Source organism: Anopheles ziemanni, chromosome 3, assembly GCF_943734765.1.
Source record: "Anopheles ziemanni chromosome 3, idAnoZiCoDA_A2_x.2, whole genome shotgun sequence".
Classification (NCBI taxonomy): Eukaryota; Metazoa; Arthropoda; class Insecta; order Diptera; family Culicidae; genus Anopheles; species Anopheles ziemanni.
Genome location: NC_080706.1, coordinates 90,419,913 through 90,438,713, shown reverse-complemented (window position 1 = coordinate 90,438,713; position 18,801 = coordinate 90,419,913). Strand labels below are relative to the sequence as shown.

The 18,801-nt window shown below is 43.1% G+C and overlaps 1 protein-coding gene across 1 annotated transcript in view; it reads left to right on the top strand.

Annotated features, from left to right (window-relative positions):
- Nucleotides 1–18,801, top strand: part of LOC131287039 (protein kinase C, brain isozyme) — a 64,354-nt gene that overhangs the window by 16,112 nt on the left and 29,441 nt on the right. The gene's annotated exons all lie outside the window — the stretch shown is intronic.

Below are 18,801 nucleotides of genomic sequence, written 5' to 3'. Positions count from 1 at the left end.
TGCTTCGGCACTCGCTGCGTAGGTGATCTACTTACGTCAGCTGATGTCGTGCAAAGTCGCGCACGCCGTTCGAGAAACAAGAGCCACTAACGAGTAATTTTGTATTGATTGCTTTCCTAGATACGTTTTGAACATATTGTCGATGCATCTCATTCCAGGGCTTCGTTTTTCGTAGATGACGATGTGTGATCGACCTCTTTTCAACATTTTGTAAAAGTTCTTTCGAGTTTTTTATCTTTAAATCCAATTTGCTTGTTTTTGTGCTTTTGGTTTTTATGTTTAGAGCTTAGCAATCCTAAAAAGATATATTTTTTCGCTATCATTTTTATGATGAGCTTTCTTAAAAGAAGTGTTTAATCTATGAATTCATTCATCTTAGTATATCCTCCTATTTAATGATGGTTTAGAAGATAAAACAACTTTATGTGAAAATAATCAAATGTACGACTTGAGATTGTTTGAGAACTTAGAACTGTTACGTTGGTTCTCAGTGTCTCAGTTTTAAAGGACTCTTTTTGTAAGTCTTAAAAGTTGTGTTAAAGATCTAAATTTAATAGACAAATCTTACTAAAAAACAAAAATAAACAAGAATTTTAAAATACAAAGCAGAGTGATTAGAAATAGAAAGTCAGATAAGAAAAAGAATAAAAAATCCATAGAAAAATTATGAACAAAAACACTTTTTTTAAGTTAATATTTGATCTTTATTCGAAAAGTACTAGAAAAACCGTTTCAAACATGACAATAATAATGACAAACCAGACAATCTGGCTTTATTACCAACTATTGTATATTTTGGGCAAAACAAACTTACAATGCTTAGAATGAAGACAGGAATATGAAGTTCTTGTTCAGTTCCTGTACTTAATGCGGAGCATAATGAAGTAGATGTGGATAGAAATAAAACGACACCTGTCTGTCAGCTTGAAGCCTTCGCTCGGGACTGCTCAGAACTCTCACAAGACGTTGTTCTCCACCATCGGCATCGTCTTGCCTGGAAACGATAATCCATTAGCACCTTCCTTTTGCGAGTGAGTTACGAGAAGCCGGCAAGTCGGCCAACCACCCCGTACCACCCCACCTGCGATGATTCTGTCCCACACCCCGCACTGTCTTCGTGCTTTGCTAGTAATTTCTTTGAGTATTAATCAATGTCGGATCTTATTTCATTATACATTAGCTAGCCGAGATGAAAGAGGTTGGAATTTTCGCGGGCTGGAATGCAATCGACCACGCTCGCGTTAGTGTGAGGGAATATGTGGGCGTCTTGAATGTGTGTGTGTGTGTGCGTGTGTGTATTTACTTCTGGGAAGGTGTGTCTCCGCCCGACTATAAATAGCGTCACGCGCAGTTACGTCTGCCATCAATTAAAAACCGCATCCCGCAATCGGGAATTGGCAAAGGGCGCTCCATCGACATCGGGTGTTGGGGGTTTCATTCGCGAGGGTGAGGAAAATTTACAACCCTCGGAACGTCCATTTTACGATGGCGAATAGTTTTATCCGATAAAACCCAGCGCGCTTGGCGAATAGGGAAAACACTCACAAACGCTCTGACTCGGCTCTGACGATGATCTGCACCCAATTTTAATTATCTAGGTCACGTAACAGAGACTTACTTGCTTTCATTACCTCATAAAGGATCGGGAAAGTATATTTTTATTATCGCTTTACCTTGTTTTTCCATCCAGAAATCTTGTTTAGGTAAATGCACTTAAATACCAGGAGGAGTTTAAACTGTTTTCCTACCCCCCAAATCGTATTACTTTAAAGGTTTATATCGAATGTGTGCCTTCAGCTGGAAACAAGGGCCAACCAGAATGTGTGCGGTTGATCCTAAAATTAACTTTATTACCGCGCTGCACTCCCTGCTTCCTCCGTGGACGTGCCGAGTGGTTTCTTATCGGCGAGCAGAGACCATCTCGCAAGCCCCAAAATGTGCAGTTAAACGGGTACGAAAAGTTGTATTCGAAATCATAGAGCGAGGGGGACAGAGAGCATGCGCTGGGGTTGGACAAGATATAGGTAGGATTGGGAAAATTGTCCTCGCTTTCCATGCGGGTCACCGAAATTTGTCTCGAGCGGAATATTCTGTGTGTGGACCAGAAGTGACTGAAACGCGAAAGTCCTTGCAGGCGATCGATCGAAAAAGCCAAATTCGAACGTTCGCTTTGGGAAAGTTGTGGACAGGCGGGAAAAACGGGTGGGGAAATCTTAACTCCACCACCGGCAATTTCGTACCAAACCCTGTCAGCACTCTGCCTTTTAACGATAAACGGGCGCCGGGATGTGTGCCGTTCGGTTTGTGGCAAGCTAACGGGTTTTACTACCCGCGGCCCCTACTACCTCCTCCCCACCATCTAGGTAAACCCTCCGGGCGTCCCTTATCTGTGGCTCGGTGCTTCACAGGAAATTATTTTTTACGCCCGACTGGGCGCCTCCATCGGCGAGGGAAGATATTCATATGGATTCACCTGCGTTCCGCGATAAGCGGAAAGCCTGCAGGTGCTGATCGATACATCGCGCTGAGGCGGGCGCTATTTCCTTTACCGGGGAACGAGTATTTCGTTGTCCTGGCACCGATGTTGGAGTATGTGAAATAAAAATGGGTCACAAAAATAAGTCTGTATCCGCCTGCAGCGCTGCGATTCGTTTTATTTCTGGTAATTCGATACAGACGGTGATTGCCGAATTTATGTACACTTCAATTCGGTGTTTTGATTAAAGAGTTTCTTCGTATGCAGTAAATGTTGGGGTCGAGAATTCCTTCATCAACTTTTTAACTATCTTCTACTTTCCTACTGTGAATGTAGGGTGAGTGAATAGAGAAAGAGATTTAGATATGCACTAAAAGGGAAGCCTTCAGTTCAATTGGCCCTTATGAGGGGCATAATTTCTCTCATTCCAAATCAGTCACTTGAGCATAAGTATGTATGGGTTTGGGTTGTCGTTTGCTGGGCTTAAAAGCTATATAAATCAAATATAAATCGATGGAACCCTTTAACGATGTTTATGGCCTTTTTGTAAGAAAAATGCAGGTTGAACGAATATGCAAAACATCCATCATGATTAAATAAGTGTATAAAATAAAATGTAACTATAACAATATTTATATTCCTTTATAAATTTTAGAAAACATCGATTTACCTGATACAAAAAACAAGTATGTGAAGTCAACAAAACAAACCAAAAAAAAATTTACAACGATTTAGCTGTTTACACTATACAATTTCATTGGTTTTATGTTACCTGTTAATGAAGTCGAATAAAATAATGCGGATTTTAAAATAAGACAAAAAAATAAATCGAGAAACAAAGAACTTTCTAGTTTAAAACAACGTTGAGCAAAATCAAGCAGTAAAGTTAATAAGAAAACAAAAAACTTTCTTATAAATGTTTCAAAACATGAAACTCAATTTGAGCAAATAAAAGTTAACTTGACCAAAACAACTAAACAATCAACTTGCTAATTTTCAACTTTAATATACCCAATTTTAAATTATCGCTTAAAACCTAATCACTTTTATAACGATGATTCAATGACTGTATATTTAAAAAACACATTTATTATCTCTTTTCACGCGAAATGTTGGAAAATACAAACAGACAACAAACCATCGTAACCGTAATGAACAGGTTTCCTGGGTACGCAAGTTTTATGGCCAAATTTAAGAACTCCTGAGGGATGTCAAAATTTATCACTCCCCCTTCAAAATGATCCACCATTTTGTCCGCCTTTTTTTTACCTTCCCCGCCCAGCATCAGTACGTTTGGTTTCGGGGAAAACACAACAGGTACCGCTGCTGGCCGGCCTCTCCCAGCACGACGCTCAATCAAACTTTGGCGAGCATTAAATCCTTCCATTATCCGTTCGCCTCCCCGGGAAGCGAAATCCACCGAACCTGGACCGACGCTCGGTTGATTTATTCGGTCCACACCGAATGTGTCGCCTCGATTGGACCGATTGGCCCGATGTTGTGGTTCGGGGCGGTACGATTAGGGATATCGCGGAGTTTTCGCGACCCAAAACGGTTGCGTCATAACGGCGTCTTGTCGAGGGTGGTTTGACCTTTTCGGTTCTTTCTCGTTGTTTTTCCTTTTTGTTTGCCGGTCGGAGGTGAAATGAGCAAGGAAACGAAATAAATCCTACGACGGTACCGGGCGAAGCGCGTCTTTTCGCTGGCGCACGGGTCTGAAGTGGACGAATGAAGATAACCAAGAAAATGCTGCGACGAAAGAAAAATATCCCTCGCGTACACACATTTGTCAGCGGGAGTTCCACCCGGGGGCCGCTTTATCTTCCATTTCTTCGCTGGTCGGTACTTCACGGTCTTTCTCTTTATCTCTCTCTCTCTCTCTCTCTCTCTTGCCCGTGCAACGCTGTTCAACATGCGTGCCCTCGGGCCGTCCGGCGCGTGAGGATGTAATGTGACGTTTGCACAGCAGCAAAACGAGAGCAAAACCAAAGGCAAAAAAAGGCAATGACAAAAAATACGCCTATGTAAGGAAAATGTGATCCCACGCACCTCGCCCCCACCTCCCCCCAGGCGGCATGCGCATTTTCCGACCAGTGCGAAGCGATCCCACGACCGGATGAAATGGCACCGAATGAGGATGAATGTTATTGGCAACATTTTTCTTCATAACTCGGGCTTTATGATGTTTTGCCCGGTTATGTTTTCCCCTTCCCTCCCCAGCGTGTTGCTGTTCACAGTGGGTGTTTTTTTTCTCCTGTTTTTTACGTTGTTTTTACGTTGTTTTTTCATTTCTCTTCCACCCTGGCGGTTCCCATTGTGCGTAGGTTTTCAGTTCTCATTTCTTTCGGGTGCCTTATTTGTTGTGTCTGTTTCGTTACGTGGTTTCATTTTCTTTTCTTTTTTTTTCGTGTTGCAAACTTCGTTGGAAAGGTTATCTTTTCCATTTTGATGCTGTTGATTTGATTCAATCGTAAACACATTAATTCAAGACGGCGACTTGGTGACGGTTTTTCAGCCCGCTGCTTGCCCCGGGAGGATCGTTTTGGGGGTTACATTTTCTTTCCACCGTTCGGTCGCTGAACGAAGAAAGTGAGCTGGTTTATTAGGTGTAATTTTTAACCGTTCGAAAAAAAACTGAGGTTGTGGAGCAGATGTTGTACATAATCAATTTAAACTCCTTCTTTATTTTCTTTAAATTTAATGCGAGAAAAAACTTCTTCATTTGAGTCTGATTTCTTTTAACATCCAGCATCAATCCTCATCAGCTTTTTACAATGATGAAGCATTGCGTTAATATATTAGTAGGTTATATTTATTGCAAAAATGTATACTCTGTCTTTGCATGGTTTTCTAAAGGGATTTTACTTGTTTTAAAATAGATTGTACTTAAAAAATGATGGCACGTTGACTACGTGTTAAAAGTAAATAACGGTTCCATCTGATATCAACCGAAAAACATTCCTACATCACTTTCAACGGTTGGTTTAACGTCAGAGATAAAAATGAGTCCTTTTAACGTTGCTCTTCATCTGTAAACGCTCTTTTCATCCCTCTTTCCGGTCCGAACCATTGAGCGCTTGGTAATTTGAGGCTCATCTGCAATCGGTAAATGTCAAATTTAAATGCGACGCACCGTGGGACGAAAGGAGCGAAAGGTCGCCGGATGTCACCACGAGCTCGATTGCAGAATGGTAATTTTCCACCGCCACTAGGGAGAGTTTTTAACCTCGGAAAACCGGCCGAACCTGGGCGGATAGTTGGTACAGACCGTTGGTGTGACCTTTACGTTAGGTTTGGGTGGCGAAATATGTCGACTTCTCGGAAAACAGAATCATTACGCGGCCCACGAGTGAAATGGAACGGTTCCGATTCCGGTGTAGGTGGCTGGTGTGATGCTAATAAGGAGCCCGCCTGGAGTTACACCACTTTTTCGACACGCCATTGGCCCGGGGAAATTTTCTAGAAAAAGTACCTCTAGTAAAATTTTCGAGAAAAACCCAGGGACGCATTTTTGTGAAGAGTTAAGCGTGGGCTTTTCTATAGCAAAGAGAAAAAACGAGCAACCCCTGATAAATGTGCCTCCTATGATTGTTTATTTCGATTTGTGAACTTTAATCTGCTTCGAAACAAGACATCGTAGAGTGCTACGCTCGCTGAAGCTTTCCACTTGCAAATGCGAAGAATGGAAAACCCCGTTCCATCTGCGAACCAAGCCGTCCGGGAATGGAAAATTCCAAACAACACTCTCCTTCCGATCGCCTGTATCCGCATTTTGTACACACAATTCCAGCGGTGTGTTAACCGGACAGTGATGACGGCAGACAATGCTTTGTCCTGCTTGGCCTGAAGCCTCTTAGGGGTTGGGAAATGAACGGAAAAGTGTGAGCCGGTTGGTTGATGAAACACGAATTCCTTTTCTGCTTGCTGGAATAGAGTGGAAGGAATAGTACGATCAACTTACAGAAGATCGTTGAATTCCGTTCTCTTCCGTGATGGGTCGAGGTGTGAAACGTAAGGTGGTGTCGGTTTTCATCGTGTTTTGGAGAATGTCCGTACGGTCCAAAGTTTGCCTTTTTGTGCGACGGGCATGATGCTTTGATAATAATGGAGTGTAGTCGATGAAATCTGTGGAACTATTGAAATTGAAAGTGGAGAATTGAAGTAAGTAATAGCACCTAAAGAAATGATAACATTGAATTAAAACCTGTTGTGTATAAGTTCACTTCCAGAGTTGAAATCACATACAAGTTATCTAAAGAGGAAAGACATTTCGAACCATTGTTGTTATGCTTTGAGGAATTTACATCGAATGATCGGTAAGGAATCGCTTCTCATCCCACGTTGTACAGCTTCATCCGGAACTGGTAGTTTCGTGTTCGGAATTCATTTAAATTATCTTCTCCCATTTTGCCTTCGAGAGCTCTCGAGCCGGTGATGATTCTATCATTCCACCAGGGAACTGGAAGACTCGCCGACGGATGGAATCGTATTTTGTGAATCGAAAGCAATCGAGCTCGATACGGAACGCTTGGTATTTGATATCGTCCGACGAGTAATTCTTGGTGCTGAGCGTCACACTCGAGGAAAACCGAGACCCCCGAGATGTTGACTGTTTTGATTTGATGGCGCTCTATAGCGGAGATTTCCATCGCTTCCTCGAACTTGCTGGGGACTCTTGGAGTTGGAATCGAATATGAGGCATTCCTGCTTCGGTGCACAGCCCGAGCACTTCGGTCAGATGTGTCCCGTGCAAAAGGCGGCAAAACCTGTAAATCAAGAAATACTTCAGATTCAGATGTCGTACCGATTGCGGTTTCGATTGCATCGAGATTTGTTGTGCCCTTGACGTGGAACGCCATCCCGTTCTGAGAACCGTTCTAAGGATTGACTGAGCGGTTCGTAGTAAGATCAATATCGTATTCAATTTACTGGAGACGACTTCCAACGGATGGTGAGAGGGCGCCACTCGTTGGACTCAAACCGCTGGAGTAGCTGCTGGGGGATGGACCCGATAAATGGAACCGTGATGGCTACAGTAATCCCAACGATTAGGAAGTACCTAATGCGGGTTCGCAATTACAGATCAATGGGATTGTGGTTCTCGGAAGTTCTTGGATACTATTTAATCTCGGTCCGATGGGGTTCGTTGGGTTGTAAGACGTAGGCAGCAGTATGAAGGTTGAACGATTCAGCTCTTCGTTGAGTAAAATCGTGATTTTAATGAGAAGGATGCTTTTCGATCAATGTAAAACACAACCTAAGAAAACTCCAAATATTCGACAACAGTCGGTTATATTAACACGTAATTACATAAAATACTACCTGACTCGGTTAAACATGTTTTGAACGACATTCAAAAAGAGTTCAAAAACTCTATCGGATAACTTACTGCTTCGTAGGAGTTGCAAACTCGATCGATGAATATATATTATATCAAATCTAGCCTACGTTTTGTATTTTAACATTTAACACTTTGCCGTTGCATGTTTTTGCTTCAATGTTTGCATTCCTGTTATTGAAAAGAAACGTTTTGCTCAGAATCAACTCACCAAGGTCTGTGAAAAGACATGCTGCTGTAACCGTTTACAGTTGCGAGTTGAGATCACACTTCATATGTCATTGCTGAATGTAAACAATGTAATGTACCCGATTTATGACGATAAAACATTGTAATCAATTAAAAAAGTACGTAGCTTCCAGATGTAAGATATTCTCATGCCTAAGAAACATTCGTGCAAAGTTTGATTAAAAATGGTTCAGCCGTTTAGGAGGAGTTTAACCACTACCACCATAACACAAGAATTTTATAGATGTAGATATCCTTTGGGAAGCACTGGACGGGCTTGGTTGAACGTTATTGTTAATAGTTCTACATTTTTACGGTTTTCAGATTAGATAGACGTGTTTTTGAAAGATCCTCTTCTTTTTGAAAAGGTTTTTTCTTTTCTTCTTTAATTGCTTTCTTGTAGTGGTTTATGTTTAAATTTTAATTAAACATCGTGTTAAACAGAACTTGGCATCTTAGAACAATTGGGGTTTATTAATTTGTTTTTCATCAGCAAGGAATTTTAAATGTCTGATGTTTTCTAGTGAAATCCAGATCCTTTTTATAAAATCTATTAAAGGATTCAAATTGAATGAACTAAAAGGCAGAATCCTAAAGTCTACGATATTTTTTTCTAAAAAACATAAAAAGGGGCATAATCCATCTAACACACGTTGGCATGATTTTTGTTTTTACCGTAAAGTGTTTCATCACAGTCAATCAGAGCGAGAAGGTCACTTTTCTACCGACAACGGAGCAAAAAGGTGACCAGAATGGCCGTTAAAGGATTGGAACAGACGACCGACGAAGGATATCGCCTTGCCGATCCCTGGGATTTCGCTGAACTCCGCTCGGACCTTCGCTGATATTTTTCGCTCGGCCCTATTTTTAGCAAGCCTTTGATCTAACCGTGCCCTTGGCTGGAAGCTGGTCCTTCACCATCGCTCCGCGCTGGCGGCATTGGAATGCTAATGTTGAGCGAATGGATAAAAATAAATGCTGGAAATTTGACGCGCTGCCCTGGACACGGATATCATGTGTTCAAAGACACGAAGGAAGGAAGGAAGGAAAAAATTACCCGCCAGTTCTATCTCCTGTCTTTGCATGAAATTTTCATTCCGATTGAACTGGAAACATCCTGTATATAATCTGCATAACCTACTCCGTACCGGAAGATAGGATTGTAAATAATCAGCCTACTTTAAGTTTAAAACATCGACATCCTTCTTGGCTAGCCTTTCTGCTTTCTGGTCAAACGTATCTCATTTCATTGTTTGATGAATAATAACAGAACTTTTTCCTTCGTTATTTAGTATCCTCTAAATCTCGGAGGAGTTATTTATTCGCCTGTATTTTCCAATTGCTTCGTACTGTTGCGTTCTACCCTTCGATTGCCCACTGTTTTCCGTCTGCTCGTAAGTTCGGCCGTTTTCAGGACAAAACATTCACGTAAGCAACAGTGGCGGAGTCGAACTGATCCGGCATAAAATGGGGAAACAAATGGGATTTCGATTGGGGTAGCTTTGATCCGTGGCCGAACGTGGCGAAATATGCAAAGCGATATTTCTAGCTGCGAGGGTAAAAAAAATGGACGGATGCCAGAAAAGCTCCACCAAGCATGGGCTCGAGAACGGCGCACGGTTTTGTGTCCGATGACACAGTTTTACGTTTCGCTTCCCGCTGCCGGCGCCGGGTATTGGTTGAAATTGAAATGGGCGTTGGTTTTCATCTTTTCTGCCTCTTATTCCCATATCCATCTACCGCCCCGTTCCCCGGTTGGGAAAGCAGCAACAGTTTGCTGGCTTCCGCCGCTTGGGAGCGCGGTTGGCACGGTTCAGCGATTTAGCGAACTGCTTCCGTGCACACTCCAGTTCGGTTTCTAGCAGCTGGCCGGTGAAGGCACGCTGACTCCCGGTTGGAATTAGTTCAATGAGTTGCAGCTCGGAGAGCTCCCGAGGGGACGGGTGGGAGGAGGGCGCAAGGCCACCGTTGGAGGAGACTTTCGCAACAAGTTTTACATAACTCGCAAAGGCTCGCAAAGGCTGCGCTGTGGGGGCGAATGAGGGCGCTGCGAGTGACGTGTCGCAGACGTGTGGTGGTTTTCGTCCCACAAAGACACACACACATAAATACACATCCGACGTTATGTGACCTCTGTGGCGTACATTCAGCAGTTTCGTTGGCCACCCGTCAAAAGCAGTGCACGACAGCTTCGGCCCCAAGGACATACAGCGTCCCGGGTCTCGGGTGATTATGGTAAACGTTTTCCAAGCAGCGCATAATTCGACCGAGATTTATTTCCATATTTAACCGTAATGAACAAAGGGTTCTGAGAATATTACCAGAAGGAAAAATACACTTTGCGAAACGTTTCAGAAATTCTCTTGTTGAAGAGTACACCTAACTTATACTGTATCATTTTAAAATATTTTCAATAGGAACGAACATTTGTTTGGTCGTATGGATATCGTTCTATTTACTTGAAAAGAATTCAATTTATTTTCTTAGGATGCCTTTTGCTTATATTAAATTATATATTTTTCCAAAATTTAAAAACTATTTGTACGAAATAGGACGTTACTTTATTCTGTTCTTAACTTGTATTTTCTTTATTTTAGTTATCGAACTTTGTTACATTCTTCAGTTAATCTTTTCAGTCATTATTTTGATTCTCTTGTTCGAATAATCCTTTAAATTGTTGAAATTTTGTTAAGTTTTACATTTTCTACCAGTTTCAAGAACCTCTCTTGATTAAAATTTTCCTGTTTTTTTTTTCTGTCATAATAAGAATGAATATGTTTCTATTCTTAGACCATGTTGGAATTGTCACACGCTTTTTCGTCGTGGTAGACTTGAAATTTTCATTCCACCGGTCGGTGGTCGAAGCGGAGGGTGTGCGGTTCGTTCATTTTCACTCCATAATCATCTCGTCACGGGTTGGGAATTATTTGCGTGTGGGAAAAAACGGGAAAGAAAGAGAGAAGAAAAACGAAGAGTGGCAAGGATCCTTTACATCCTGCAAAAAATGTTCCATCCGCCCGACCTGAACCTCACAATCGAGCAGCTCGGGTGAGGTGACAGAACTGGCGATTAAATATAGCAACGAAAGCGCCCGAAATTGGCAGCACCATAATTTTCCCACTTGTTGGTGGGGCCCAGCGGAGGCTTTTCCACCAATGAACCAACTCTCTACCGGTCTGGCGTTGGGTCGCTGGGTCTTTGTTTCGTCAAACTGTCGGTGGAAGGTGAAGGTAGTACACCGGGGAGGGTTACGTTCTATGTAGAAAGGGATATCGATCCTATACGGTTGTTGGTTCACTTTTTGTGCTGTCAACTTGTTGGTTTGGTACATATGGACCTTTAATGGTTGTTTAAAAATGAGAAAACATTAGAAAATTAACTTTTTATTCAATTTCTTTTTCGAAATGTAAAACGTTTTATAGAAATTAAACCTTGCAAGATATAGAGATGCTATAAAGGGAAAATTAAAGAGGAAAAGCTTAATTTTGGTTAAATAAGCAAGGTTCGTTTAGTTTTAATTTCTTAAAAAAGGAAACAAATTATTAAACATGAGTTATTTTGGCAAAATAAATGTTAAACCATCAATCTAGCTATATTGTATGACAGTTTCCATGTTGAACTGTCCGCCTTCGTTAACCATAAGTTGGACAGAGGTGAAAATTAAATTTTCGCCATATTTTCCGCTTCGCCCGAGCTGACACCACAACGCTCTTGGTAGTGCTTATGCTGTTTTGCAGTAAGAAACACTGTCAAAACTTCTGTTTTGTTGCTTTTTTGCAGCGAGGAAAACGTTTCATATGGGGAAATGTAGGTATATGTTTACATTTTGTGTCTGCTCTAACAATGTCACAATGTCTCCAGCGCCGGACTCTCGAGCTTTCCTGCGGGGGGTTCCATTTTGGGACTTATTTAATAATAAATGCAGTGGCACCAGTGAAGGAAAACGCTGAATTTTCCCCCAGCATGGCATCGTTGTCGTGGGGGTTTTTCCGTTGCCACAAATGTTCCCCTCTGTCAGAGGGTTTTCACGATGCAAAGCAAACGAGAGGTTCGGTTTTCGCAGACCAGGAGACCTTACGAATGTGGTGCTGAAATCGAGTGGGGAATTTCTGCAATTGTCACTCTTCCTAGCTCTCCCCGCTGGTTCTTCTCCTTCCCTTCCCGAATACCGAAAAAATGCGTGAGAAAATCCCATTACTGTGCCGTGTGACATTCTTTTCTTTTTTTTTTTTGGCAACTCCACGCCAATTCCATCTGCCAAATCTTGTTTCTCGTTTTCCCCCATTTGTTCGCCGCTCCGTTTCGGATGTTGTATGGCTTCGTGGGCGCGATATTTCGAATTCCTCCGTGAAGGTATGCGATAACTACACTCGTCGTCGGCGCCTGGAAGCCATCCAAAGGCCACGGATAGGTGGTAGTCTGTCAGCTCGGTAACGGCTCACTAGAAATTCAATCAAGAACCACACCGAACGCCGTACTTCTTCTTAAGGCGAGTCATGTTTGGGCGAGTGGTTTTAATAAAGTTTGTTAGTTTCGTAGATACGTAAGGTGGGGATTATTTTCTACATTTAATTGTATTTTTCCTGGAAAAACTTCACATTGTTGACGTAATGCAATTTTTCTTAAACCTTTTCATCTTTTTCCACGAAGGTGCAGAGACTTCTTGATTGCATTTTCCAACAAAGTGCTCCCTCTGGAAGTGGTCAGACACTTTTTTCTTCCCTCTGCTGATCTGCAACTGAGCTCTGGGAAAATACGAGCTGACTGAAGTCACTTTTCACCTCCCAACCTCTAACGGCTGGTAAATTTTTCGTGCTTTCCAAGCGGGTGAAAATGGGTGACACTTGGTGTTGGGCTTTCACCTCTCCATTTCTAGTTGTTGCTCTGAGGTGGGTAACTTTTTGTTTCGGGAAAGGATAATTTCCTTTCTCCAACAAGGGACCCCTTCTGGGTTTTCTTGCGACAGAAGTTTTCTTTCACCACCACCACCAGAGAAACAGGGAGGCGGATGGGTCGGGGGTTTTGGTGTGTCCCGCGGCACAGACACTAAAAAACACTCCGACACACTTACACAAACACACGCGTAGGAAAACATTTTTCCCAACGAACGCCGTGACAGCCGGAGGCAACATTTCGGTTGTTCGCTTTTCGCAGGGCCTTGTTTTTCTTGCACGAAAGTTGTGTTGCAGGTTTTTCGGCAGATGATGTGGTTTTCCTCTCTCCCCCGCCGGAGGTTCCTCGAGCCCCGACCTGACCGAGAGGATCTCCGAACAACCGAAAATGTCAGCCGAACGGTGGGTCCGCTGAAGTCCAGGCTTTTCCCATCAAACCGTCGTTTTCGTGCTCTTTAAGGCACAAAAAGCACGGGAGAAAAGTTGCATGGCGTGTTTTGCTTCTCGTGTAGGGGTTTTCTTTTCCCTCCTGCCAAAGCGCAAGGTCTCTGATAAGGCAAACTTTGGTGAAGCAAGTTTCCCCGTGCTTTTTTCCCGAGTCGTGTTTCGTGGAATGTACTGATTTCTGCTCAGTAGTACATGATTTTTCCGACTGGTCGGGAAGGTCGTTCGCTAAAACAGAATTTTCATAACTTTCTCATTATTTTCTGAGGTTAGTTTTCATATTATGATTTTAGAAAAGAGAGACAAATTGAAAGTTAAGATGAAAAAAGAAGGATCAAAACGTTTTTAATTAACAGATTGGTTGAACCCGCCATATTTCGACATTTTCTTATAGTCGAAAACTTTTTCCACTATTTATTTTAATCCACTCGGTATCTCAGGTATCAAAACACTACGTCGGCCAGCGTCAGAATCGATATTTCAAACCCTTAATCCCCGTACGATAACGTTCGTACGTTTCATTTCTCTTTACGATCCTTGTTGCGCGTTTCATGCTTTGTTGTATCCCTTTTTCAGTCCACTCTAAACCTTTTTATCCACATTATCAGGTGTTAAATATGGTTTGCCATATTAAAGGGAAAAATGTGAAGGCAGCCAGTAAAGGATTTCATTTAATTAAAAAGAAGGAAAACTTCATTTGCTGGTCCGCCGTAGATTCCCAAAGGTGGTCTCTTTCTCGTTAGTGGTTGGCGCTTTACAGTTTCATTCCTTCTTTCCTCTTGCTCTAACTTCCTCCTCAGTGCGTACTATCGGTTTCCATTCTGGCTGCACGAAGTAAAACCATTCCCGGCGGTGTTGGCAAAGTCTTTTCCACTAATCGCCGTCGCTTTTCTTGGCCGTTCTGTGTTTTTTTTTTTTGTTCACTTGTCCGACAATCTGGTGCCTTCGGTTTGCTGCAGCTGCCTCGGTTCTCTATCTCTCCCTACCTGAGGCATCGCAATGAGCCTTTCCTTGAGCTTGCTGATGGTGGGTTTTCTTTTTTTCACCAGTGTTTTGTATGTGTACGCTATTCTGGAGTATTTTCCTTTCTTCCACCAACAGCACAGGATGCAAAATTGCTAACAGCCGGCTACTGGCAATTTGTGTTCGCTTTTTGCGCTCTTTTTTACTTGTGGGTTAGTTCGTTGGAAGGGAAGGAGGTAGATTGCTTTCTCGAGGGGTTTTCTTCCTTTTTTCCCTTCAGCTATCGAGCTGGCGCTTCTTGGCTGGCGTGGCTTTCTGACGTCTTTAAGTCCCGCACGTTTCGCTGTTTCGGGCCGCATTGTCAGGCCCAAACCCAAATTCCAAATTTTCCTTTTCACCCCGTACCGGCCTTTGGGGAGTGGGACGGTTGTTTTTTTTTTACCTTCACTGGCTTTCCGTCGGTTTCGGTTGATTTCCGCTGGGTAATGGATCCCACACTATCGGGCACGGCCGAAGCATGGGAGTTTCTTTTAGCTTTTTTTTTCTGATACATTTCTTCCCTTCCTTTATTCCTGAGGCCAAAATGTTCCGGGGGCATATAAAATGGTGGTTGTTCGATGTGGTTTTCGGGTGTTTCTTTCCGTCGACCGAGCATGCTGCTTCCAGGCTGAGTGAAATAAGTTGGCCACAACAGTTTCTCCCGTGCCCTGGGCCATGATGATGATTGCTTCTGGTTTGGTTCGAAGTGTATCGTTGCGTGGAAAGTTGTCCGTGAGATTAGTCACAGGCTGAAACGGAGTTCGAAGATTTTCGAAGTGAATGTAATCTTTTGTTTATGGTAAAGTTCTAAATGCCTCATCAAACCCCATCTGCAAGATTCACGCTGGTTGAAATATCTACCCATCTTAAAGCTTTTGAATAGAAAAGTAAGATAGATACATTGAAATGAAATAAATTTTGAATAAGTTAACGAAAAGTAACCATGGAAATGGAAAACAAAATAAAATAGAGCAAATCGATAAGAAACTAGAGTTATGTAAATCTGATTCAGATTCATGAATCTGAATGAATCTCTGCCTTATGAGGGATTCACGAATCTTTCGTCGAGAGTTTCATGAATCCTGAAGACACACCAACTGATGAAAAGTCACCAGCTAAAACTGGGTTGAGGGACTCTTTTTTTGTCGCATAATTCACGCCTATGAAATAATTCGGGGGAGATTCGTGACAGATCCATGAAAGATTCATGAAGATTCATTAAGGTTTCGAAAGATTCATTAAGCTTTGAAGATTCGAATCCACAAAGATTCATGAATCCATCTGAATGAATCTTGGGTGAAAGATTCATATGAATGCATCTCGTGAAAAGGTTCATTAAGCGCAACACTATAAGAAACCTTATTCCCTCTTTTCCGACCGTTTTAGTTTATGGATTGAAACCAAAAATAAAAATCGGTTGGAAATAATAAAACAATGAACAGTAAACTATAATTTAATGCTAAAATGGCGTTTAACTAAAGTGAAACTTATAGGACATTGTTGATGATCATGTTTTACAACGTCAAACAATTAAGTATCCATCGAGCACAACTTGAGATGAAAATAGAAACTGTTTGGTGTCTTACAAATATGAAGAATCACTCTTTCTTCTTCAAAAGAATTCACATCACCAAGGACTTTTCCAACCACCGACGAACATTTGGCTCTATTTTAATAAGCATTAAGACTGTTTCGGGAATCAGGATGTGGCTGGTGATGGGAGTTAGACCACATTACCTCCGATAATCGCTTCCATCTGCACACACGCCCGTAAATCTCAGTCTCACCGCCTTCCCGACGCCCTTGCGTCTTCGGACGGGGAAGGATTCTGCATACGCCGTTCTCGCGTTCCGATTGGAGGGGGCGGCGGGTGAGGGAGAAAATACCCGCCCTATTTTCCCTCGAGGGCGATTTCAGCCGCAATCCCGGAACGGTTATGAAGTGGAGAAAGCGTGAGTGCGGCATATCCCTTAAGTGAGTCATCGACGCCGGTAAGGATGTCATTAGGACTCGAGATTTCCTCATCTCTATAGGGGGTTTTTTTCTCTCTCTCCCCCATCCTCCCTCCCGCCGATTTGCAGCACGGAAAATCGGGTGTGATGGAGTGTGCTGAAGAAAATGAAAAGTTAATCGATCGGAGCCGTCGAAGTTGGAAATGGATCAGGGCGGGCCTGGCCCAATGGTGTTTAAATTAACCCTCATCTCGGCCCGCCGATGTCGAGGTAGGTGCGTGCGTGCATGTGTTTAAGTTCGGAATTTTCCGACCCAAGTCAGGAAGCCTTACAAGGTGAAATGGGGGGGGGAAATTCCACGGTAATGGGCCGCAGTGGGACGAGAGTTTAATGTACGTCAAATTCGATCCCCGTTCGGAACCGGAGCCATCCATCACTCGGGTCTCGGGACGGCTCCGGTGGTGGTGGGTGTTGCGGGGTTGGCTTTTCCTTCCCCCGCCATTGCGTTTGCCATTTTTGCCAATTTTTGCCCGAACCCACCGGGTTTTGCTGATGGGATCGCGCAAGGTCCATGCCTTTTACCAGCGTGCGAGAGCGAGTTAATGGGTTTCGATGATGAGCCTCGGCCGAGTGGGAAAATGCCGACGAAAAAAGGGAGAAAAAGCTAGCCCCGACGCTTGGAAGTGTGCGTGGAAATATATTCTTAAGGTGACCTAGAGCGGAAAGGAGCTCGGAGGAGATAAGGGCTTTAGGGAAGGGCACCGAATAAATTACACGATTAAATATTCATTTCGCATTTCGAACTCATCCTCACTCGCACAAATCTCCACGACCACCCCCTTTCCCGCCCCGAAGGTCACGCTCACCGGGTGAGTTGATGGAAATAGGATCATGGAAACCTTCTCGGCCCCAGTTCGGCAGGGAAACGCTGCACGGTGGGGGGGTGGTGACGGGCAGTGCTTATCGTGATGATCGAAGAACCACCGTCTACCGTCGATGGACGACGTCGCCTCTTATTCGCATTCGGGCGGTTGAAATTCGGTTCGTAATAAAAGCCAAACGGATATCCGGCTCGGGGAAATCCACTGGAAAAGCCGGCTCAGCAGTCGGTCGATGGGCCCCCAACCCCGGGGGCCTCGGGCGGGTGACGGCGGGTGAGTGCTGGAGGAAATTATTCGTGTAAATTTTTGATCGTAACATCCCTGCCCACCCCACGCCAATTGCCCCACCGCGCAGGACATTCCGCGTATGCGTCTTTCGAGGAGCAAAGCATCATCATCGTCATCATCCTCCCCCCCCCCCCCCCCCCCTCCCACCCTGGGAAGGTGTGCCTGTTGCTTTATGGATGATGATTTTCGATGAGCTTTTTGACGAAGATGTCGTCTCTCACCTTTGATGTTCGGCTGAGCTTGCTGAGCCGTGGCAAATCGGGATGGAAAAGCGGGGAAATGGCACGGACCAGCCGGGGAAGGGATAACGTATACGCTGCGAAGGCCATTTAAATTTCACACCATAATGCATGACGCATACCAGCACACCCGGAGGAAGGTGTCGCAATTTAAATTATGTCGAAGTTATTCTATAAACTTAAGGGGCATGAGTTTGTTTATTTACAAGCGGAAAAGGCGAGTGGAAATCTAAATTAAAAAGGGTTTTCCGTCGAGGATCATATTGAACGCTGCTAGGATACGATTAGTTGCCCCATTCGAGTTAATTTTCAACACATCCTCAGAGCCAATTTAATCCTTCATAACGGAAGGACGTACAAAAGGTGCCTTTTCTCTTTTAGTTTTATGTTTAATTTAACATTTTATTATATACTTGTTTTTTTCACCTCCCCTAAATGTTTTATTAATGTACGCTACCTAAACGGAACGATTCGAGGAGTTTCAAAAGAATCATGTCTGTGTCAAGACCGAAATAAAAAGTAAACAGAAATAATGGAGAGGGAAAGTTAATAAAACAATCGCGATGGAAAAACAATCAGCTGATTCCGCGTCGTGAAAACCGCGCCCGGAAATCGGATTTGGTACGGCTTTGCTTCCGTGAAATCCGTTACGAACCGCTCGCGATGCTTTGGTTCATAATAGCTGAAGGAAACCGTGAAATAAATATCAATCCAATTAACCACCGGGAAAGCGACCGGGAAACGAGGTGATGGTGGAAATTAGTATGGAAATGTATGCTCGTCGAGAGCGAGTTCAGGTTGGACGGGTGGGAATGATTATATTATCGCCACATTGATTTCACATTGGATGCCGAGCACGTTATTACGTGGTGAAGATTAATACACTTACCTATTTAAGCACGTAACAACAACTGAGAAGGTTTGAATTGGTGCAACAAATTGTACCAATAGTCGATTATATTGTCAAGAATTGATGTTAATTTCAATTTCATAAACTGGCAGATCGTTTTCAAAAATCTTAAATCGAATAATACTAAGCTCAATCAAAACCAATGCAAACG